Genomic DNA, 9,124 nt, shown 5'->3' on the forward strand with positions numbered 1-9,124 from the left:
AGAGAAGGAAATAGGCAAGGATGGGAAGTTCACAAGATTTGGACCGATGTCAGTGAGCTTGAACTCTTGATGACTTCCAACAACTTTTTGTTGTGGCCTTGGAACACCATTTCTCTCCATGTTAAAATGGAGAATCTTTTGTTCATACCAATTTTTTGTGTAAAAAAATAATAACAATAATCGTATTCTTTTGATCAAACTAATAGCTTTCAAAGCTATGATATACTAACTTTCTATTTCAAACTATGAACTCTATGTAATCATCTTATCTTTCTGAAAAAGAAAAAAATAATTTTTATTCCCCGGTTATCTAACCAGTTAGAAATCCAATACTTTTTTTGTCATCTTTGCTATTTTCTTACATTTTGAAGTACAAGATTAACCCCTTCCCTGCCGAAATCTAAGGGTTCTATAATTTAATTTGAAACCTCAAGGCTACTAGTCCCGGAGGCCATACGATGTTCAGTTTTTCAGGGTCCCAATATTCCATGCAAATTTAGTGAGGTTTGGAGGATAAGTTGGGCTAGCCTGTAAATCTTGTAGGTTAGCCCGAACCCGGGGCCAGTAAATTGCCATCTTACATTAAGACTTGTAGTACAGTGCCCAAAGGTCTTTCGCACAACCCATAAAGAGAGGTCTTTATATGTACCAACAGCACCCTATTTAGTTATTGGTTGCCACGTAAGAAGATGATGTGGCTATTTCAACCATTAATTGAATAAAGATGGCATGGTCTAAATTGATCAAATGTTAAATTTCATTTTGTAATTTAAATTATATACCCTCCCATATGCTGGCACGGTGTAGGATTTGAATGTATTGTCAGTGAGATGTTTGGTGTCGAGGTCAAGTCAAAGTAAACGCAAGAGGAAGTCATTCTAATACAAAGCTAAGCCTCTCCAACCATGGGTCCCTATAATTATTAAGGGAATCAATCGTGTGGAAAAGTAGCTCTATTGTTTAATTTCTTCCCAATTCTTTCTTTCTAAACGGCATTAATTGGTCACAATATTCATTGATATTGATAGAATGTTGCATTGGTCAAAGGTATGAAAGCCATCAGACTTGAAGCCCAGTCGACCCATACGAAGGGCGAGTGTGGGCCCGAATAATGACGTTTGAAGGATTCATTTGGGCCAGCCCCTTAATGTAGTAGGTTAGCCTGGGCCGCGCCCATTAAATTCTCACTCTACTTAGATTTGTGGTATGGCAAAAATGAGTAGTAGTATAGTAGGATGACGTCGCTATTCCAACCATTGAACAAAGGTCACATGGTTAACTTGAATTGACCAAGTGTCAAATTTTATTTCCTAATTCAATTATATATCATCCCATGTATTGTTATGTTATCCAGTTTGATAGTTCAGCTATATTGATTTTCAAAATTTTGTTTAATCTTTACTTTCGAGCAGAATGCAATTAGTGAACTGAATATAAATATCAAGACCTATAAACATAAATGTATGCAAAAAAATTGATTGATAAAAGAGTGGTGGGATTGATGGATATGATATACTTAGGGTCTGTTTGATTTTGTTTCTCCTGTTTCTGTGTTTAGAAACAACAGAAACGGTTTTTGTCATTTGTGTTAAGAAATGATTTATAGAAATGTAAAACGGTGTTTGATTTTTTTGTTTTCCGAAACGTTTTCAACAATGTAGTCCAATTCAAAACATGACTGAAGCCATGGCATTGTAGGAATGCAATGGCATGAAGTTGGAGCTTCATGTATGTTTCATGGAGATGAGTTTCTGAAGGATGAAGGCAATCCGAAACTGTGAACTTCGCACAACTAGGTTGGGATCACTGTATTTGGATAGCGAGAAGTTTCAATAATGGGTTGGGGTTTGGGTAGGTCGTGTGAAGTATTGGGTTTTTCACAATTTTTGTTATTCCCATTTGTTTCTAGAAACAGAAAAATAAGTCTAACTTGTTTATCCGTCCCTATTTCTAGACACAGAAATAGGCATAAATTTCTATTTCTGTTTCCAAAAACAAGTGAAATAAAACTGAAAAATCAAACGGTTTTTGGGGTGTTTTTCCGTTTCTGAGCACAGAAAAATGAAAAAACCGTTTCTAAAAACAAAATCAAATGGACCCTTAATTTGCATGAAGTCCAATTTGATTTCGATTAAAATCGTCTTAGAATTAGCTAGGAATAAATAGGACTCGAACTAATTTATTCGAACTCAATTCCCATAAAATAGAGTGGAGATGTACGCATTCATGGTAAAACAAACTCGGTATAGATGTGTTTTGTATTCTCAAAAAGAGGGGACTCAAGCTTCGCATCAACTTTTTTTTTTTTTGTAAATATTTTGCAAAACTTTCAGCTGTGACCTTTGTTCGTTGTATAGATCTCATAATCAAGTACTTAAAATTAATTACCACTCACCTCATCAATATTGGACTAATTTGGATTTTGTGATAATTAAAATTTATCATTAGCAAAATTTTATTTTAATTCATGTACTTTAATTCCAATTTTAGGATTAAGTACCTATGGGCTCAAGGGCTGGTACTGGTAGTGCAAGTAGTAAGCATGCATGGGTTATATATAGGACATACATGGTAATGTATGGTGCCTTTAGATCATTCATGTCTATGAACAGTAGAATTTTCAATTGGATCCAAATTCTCCAACTTTTTCAACCCTTGAAAGGATTAAATAGTCCACCGAAAAATTGTGAGAAAGGTTCAATGAACACTGAGGATTGTTTTTACAACATTGACTCTTGACTCTTCAATGAACACTGAGGCCGGAACCGTGTGAAAGAATTGTATCCAGATATGGTGTAATTTTTTTATTTTTTTTTGGTGCAAGTGTAATTTCTTCTTTCTTTCGTATTTAAGTGATTCGTTTTTGTGAAACTCAAGGGGGTAACGCAGTTGGTGAGCAATGAACTTGGTACAAGATCTAATTGTCAAAAGGCTGAAGAGCTAGAATTACAATATTGAGAATTAATTGGCCAGCAATTAACAAAATTTATTACAAGTAGAGTTGACTTCATGTATAGTTAATCAGACAATTAATGGTCAATACTTGCACACGTCTTAAGAGTAAGCTTCTTTGCTACCAACTTAATTTGGTGGCAGGATAAGTCTTTGTGAGTTCATATATCATCATCGATCATAGATCACCCATGTACGCTTACAAGAAAACTACTTGGAAACATGCATCATTTATATATATATATATATATATATATTTATATATACTTGTTAATTTGTGGTTTATTCTTTTCATTAGGATAAGCTTATATGAAAAGTCCCCCTATTTTGATACACGTAGACAGTGGTTTTGGTCAAATTATTGAATTAGTTGTATATATACCATATGGATTAGCTACATGTCATGTTTCGTACTCGAATTCAATTAACATTATCCGACGTATATTCATACATCTTTATAGTATTTCTTTAGAAAATAACGATACCTAGTCATGTGGGCCCTATACCTAAATATAAAAGGGGAAAAAAATGATGACCCTACCCCTCTTGATGCCCTCCATATGCATCCCCTCATTGGCCCTCATGTTAATGTAGGGAACACACAACCAGACAATATTCTTCTTTTCATTTTTTTTCCCCCTCAATTTAATTTAATTTGCCATTTGATCAATTCCATCAAAATTGTTTAAACAATGGACCCCGGGATCTACCCATCCATCAAATTTGGGTCTTTTATCCCAACATGCCATCAAGTCCAAATCATTGTTTAATTTTTCCTTCTTTCTTTCTAAACTGCATTAATAGAATGTTGCATTGGTCAAATGTTTGAAAGCAACGCTGAAAGCTGAACTTGAATAAGTTTGTTCGTTCACTTCACCCTGTTGAATTGCAGAAATTCAGTTTGAATGAGAGACCCATTAATTATATATTGCATGGGCTATTCAATTCATCAACATCTTTTTTATTTTTTGGTGAAATTCATCTACACCTTAATTCCTTAAACAAGTCATATATGTTGTCCATTTGGTTGATAAATATGCTGGCGGCCTAAGCAACAATCTTCTTTAAGTCGAAAGAAAGTTACTACTTATCGAGGACTTTATTAAGCACCTTGTTCTTTCAATTTCTGGGCTAGCTAGTCATCTATAGACTGTATTACTGAGGAGACTTTTAAAGCTCACCAAAATAGAGTCTTGATTCTTGGATCTTATTGTTAGAAAAGAGTGCCTGATATTATGTATAAGACTGCTGCTGTTGAGATGGTTTGTATTCCTTGCTTTATGTATTAGAGAGGATCACAGATGTTGTAGCAAACGAACATAGTTAGTTGAGTCGTATTAGAAACAAACATTCTCCTTAAGGTCTGAAACGCCCCTTATATAGTAGTTGTCTGAAACGAACAATTGGGGATTCCTGCGTTTTAACTTCAAAATAAAACAACCACTGATGTTTGTCTGATTGTACTCAGACTCTGAGCTTTTGGGAGAAAGAGGATAGGCTCACTATGTATGATTTGTAACATTGTTTGTATGCAAATACTCAGAAACAGTGAGTGAGTGAGAGAGAGAGAGAGAGAGAGAGAGAGAGAGAGAGAGAGAGATGCCAAGTAGCCGCAACCCTTGTGGTAGCCAAAGAAATGGAATCTATAAGTGCATTTCGGAAAATACCATAACCTAGGAGGGTATTTGTGAACCCTAGGAGAAAATAAATTATTCCATTTCGTTGGCTACCATAGGGGTAGCAGCTATTTGGCTGCAACCTGGGTAGCAACTAAATTTTTTTAAGGTTTAGAAGGTATAAGGAGTGTATATTTCTTGATCATTATAATGAGATTTTGTTTCTTCTCTATTATCATATGAAACAAACAATATTAGTTCCAAAAAATCCTCTCCAATGATTGGATAACTTAGAGAGTCATCCCATGGCTAGACTGATCCGGGGATATGTGTCCATATGTTGAGGTATGTGCCTAGGTTCTTCCAGCTGTGGCATAACTCCCTGTGTTCTAATTGCTTTCCGCGACCTTGCACATGCGGGAGCCTCATGCACTGGGTACACCCTTTATTTTTTCTTGGGCTTGTTTTTCAAATCATGCTTTCATAGGAACCCTACGTGTTGTATACTTCACGTTGCGTGTCTCTTGGGTGACTACTATATTAGTCAATGAGTCAAGCTTCAATGGTCACTTTCTAGCAACACGTCTTATTGGTTTCTTTTTGGGCTTGTTTTTCAAATCATGCTTTGATAGGAATTCTACGTGTTGTATACTTCACTTTGCGTGTCTCTTGGGTGACTACTATATTAGTCAATGAGTCAAGCTCCAATGGTCACTTTCCAGCGACGCGTCTTTTTGGTTTCTTTTTGGGCTTGTTTTTCCAAATCATGCTCTGATAGGAACCCTACGTGTTCTATACTTCACTTTGCGTGTCTCTTGTGACCTATGGACTATGGTGACATTGATCCTTAGTAATTCCATTTCATGGAAATTTCGACAACAATAGTCATTATTTTCCCTTTTTTTAATATAATATTAATATGGAGTTACTCATTGTTTCAGGAAAGTGAACTCGATGGCAGATATTTTGGCTAAGAGGGGAGTAGTCTCACTTGCGTCTTCTTTTTAATCTTGCTCTCCAAACTTTGTTTCCTCTGAACTTATCTGAGACACTCAACTTAGATTTAGTTACTGATTTTTATGGGGTGCATATGTACTGTATTTAGTTTATTGGATTGGTGTGTTTACTGATGGCAATGCCAAAGGTGGACCACTATCCAATGTTGGGGACAATGGAAACTTCTGTAATTTCTTAAGTTCAGGCATGTCTGGACCCTAATCATATACATTATTTTTAAAATTTCTATAATATACTTTGCTGACCTTTAGAAAAAATAAAAATAAGACAATAAGAAAAAAATAAAGGCTATGGGTGTATATAATTGCCATGTGTAGCCTCCCCTAGGGTGTTAATTAATTTTCAAAATTAACTTGGTATTCTTTTTTTCTTTTTTTTGGTATTTTGACTCTCGCAAATAAATCATTTTTGCCACATAGTCAATGGTGATCAATTTCATGTGTCTAATGTTCCGACCGTTATCATCTTTGTTAATTTCTTACATTTTATACTGCAATTTTTTTTTTTCGGTGAGTAAAAAAGACTATTATCATCAAAATAATTTTTTAGATTTTTTAATTCAAGACTAACACCTTCCCTGGTCAAATCTCAGGGTTTTATTATTTGAATCCTCAAGGATAGACTTGGAGCCTTGGAAGGAGGCCATGCAATGTCTAATCTTTCAGGATCCTGCATTCCATATTTACTTCAAAACAAATGTTCATATTAGGCTCCATTTGTTAATTAATTTCATGATAATATATTGACCGAAAGTGAGATAAAGAAGATATGATTTTCATAATAGATATCATCTAATCGAAAGCAAACATTCCATAATGTATATTTCCTGATGCCCAGAGACAAAGCACTCTACTACCAAATGTCACACAATATAATAAGGACAATTGGGCCAAGAAGAGTTTAGGAAAAAAATAAAAAATAAAGGGCAATTGGCTTAAAAATAGACGTTTCCTGGACGTGTGGGATTTTAAGTGTTTAATAAGGAATTCTGATTTGGGACATTGAATGGTTTAAGAAAACATCGTATGGAAGCAATCAGACTTGAGGCCCAGCCCAGCCCAGCCCACCCATACAAAATCGAGGGGGAATCAATAGCATAACTAAATTTGCGTATGTGGAATTGGGATTAATTGGAATCAATCACATTCAATTCCAAATCAAATAGACTAATTATGTGGATTTCAATCCAAAATTTAAGACCACGACCCATGATGCAGTCTTTTATTTAAGCAAGATAACACACGACCTTTGGTTTTATATTTTTCCTGTCTATATATGGTAAAATTTTCTCATGGATCCAAATTGTCCAACTTTTCCAACCCTTGAATGGATTATAAGAGAAAAAAAGTACATCAAAGAATTGTTAGAAAGGTTTAATGAACTAGGACTCTTAGCTCTCTCTTATTTGAGATGGAATATCATAAGAAAATTGTTTTAGAGATAAATCAATATTTTTCATTAAAGTGAAGAGAAGCATCCACGTTAATATCTCCTATTATTTTTCGTGGTTATTTTGTTCAAGAGAATTAAGCATAGAAAGATAAGTTCTATATTCTCAATTTACATACTTCCATGGTAACTACCAACAGTTTTTTATATAATACAAGAACCAAAAAAGCCTTTCGTTGTACCATTCAATGCATCCATCCACACAACTCCGTAGTACTTTCTACACCAATTTCTGCTGAAAAGAATGGGAGCAAGGACAATCTAAAATCCCACAACATAAGAAATAGCCACATATGAATAGAAAAATAAGTCATTGTCGACCAAACTTTGCTCTTCAACATCACCTTTGTTAAATCAAACACCAAGAAACACGAAAATAAATAGACAAAGAAGATCCACACGGCACAAAGATTTAACGAGGTTCACACACCAGGGTGGTGTGCTACGTCCTCGGGCGAAGAAGAAGACGTTTCACTATGCAGAAGAGAGATTACACCAAACAACGACAAAAAAACTCGACCTGAAACCCTAGCTCGAAAAAACCCTCAAATTACAATGACCTTTCCCAACAAGACAACAGTACATTATATACTCCAAGTCGTGGGTCGACCCATCGGCTCACAATTGATCCGATTGAACCATACTATGCCCCCGCACCCCCTTACAAGATCAGTGCTGGGCTCCGGGCTTGGGCCTATCGACCCAACCCCTCTGTTTCCATCACAGATCTTAGAAAACTTCCCATTCTGGTCGCCACCAAAATATGTCGGATTGGGTCAATCTTCAAAGCAGATCAAGAATTCGAGGCAAACTTTAACAACCTTCCTTGTATTCATCATAGGGTGGTTGAGGTGATGAACAATTGAGTTCAGTTGGAGGTCCACAAAGTCCCAGATTACCAATGTAGCTATCCTCTGAGAAAGTAGCAAAATTGTTTTCATATGGGATCTCACTTGAGAGTTGATTGAAGGCCGCATTGAAAGTAGAAAGAGAATAGAGTTGAACTAATTGGGGAGGGATTGTTCCACCAACATGTTGTGAGAGAGATCCAGACTCCCAACATTTTCAATTATTGAAAGGATTTTAAAAAATAGCACATTAGAGAATTGTGAGAAAGGTTTAATGAATGCAAGGCTCTTAGTTTGTCTAGGGAGTTGGCATAGAGAAGGTAAGCACTACAGTCAATTCAAAGTAAACGCATAAAGAAGTTATTCTCATCCAAAACAAGTCATACATGAACAAAGCTAAGCCTCTACCAACTATGGTCACTATAATCCTTAATGAAACCGTGTGGAAAATCAACTCTATTGTTTAATTCCTTTCTTTCTTTCATAACTAATTCATTAATCTATAGAATGTTGGCAACGGGGTCCAACCAGAACCCTGCTTTTTCTTTCAAAGATTAATGAAGTATGACCAATGAGATACAAGTTGGTTATCATGACTCCAATCAGTTATCTGAAAAATAAGTTTATAAGAAAATAATTCACATCATCATCATAGACTAACTAGCCCTTGCAATAAAACTAGTCGGAGACAATCAGGTTTAAATTTCTACATAATTTGTTTGGTGCCTATTGTATTGGTCAATGAGTCAATTAACACCAATGGTCCCTAAGTGTAACTTTTTTTTTCCCCTTCAAGGCCTTCAACGCGTCTTGTTGAGTATTGGCAAAGGAATTAATTTCCCCCTAGAGGAATTATAACTCTATTCTGAGCATGGCTGACACGAGAATTTTTATGTGTCTTATCTCTCCTTCCATGTGAAAAAACATCTCTACTCTTTATTTTTAAATCGTACATGCAAAATTTAAAAATTAAGACGATAAATCATGTCAGATGTAATTGTTACTTGACAACTATTTTGCGGTAGAGTTCTCCATGGGATAAGAGAAGGGAACAAGCAAGGATGGGAAAGTTCACAAGATTTGGACCGACGTCAATGAGCTTGAACTCTTGATGACTCCAACAACTTTTTACAGTGGCATTAGAACACCATTCCTCTAGTCTTAAAATAGAAAATCTTTTATTCATACCAAATTTTTGTGTAAAAAAATAATAACAAAATCTTGTTCTTTTCATTAGGCTAT

The sequence above is a fragment of the Macadamia integrifolia genome, chromosome 11, assembly GCF_013358625.1.
Source record: "Macadamia integrifolia cultivar HAES 741 chromosome 11, SCU_Mint_v3, whole genome shotgun sequence".
Classification (NCBI taxonomy): Eukaryota; Viridiplantae; Streptophyta; class Magnoliopsida; order Proteales; family Proteaceae; genus Macadamia; species Macadamia integrifolia.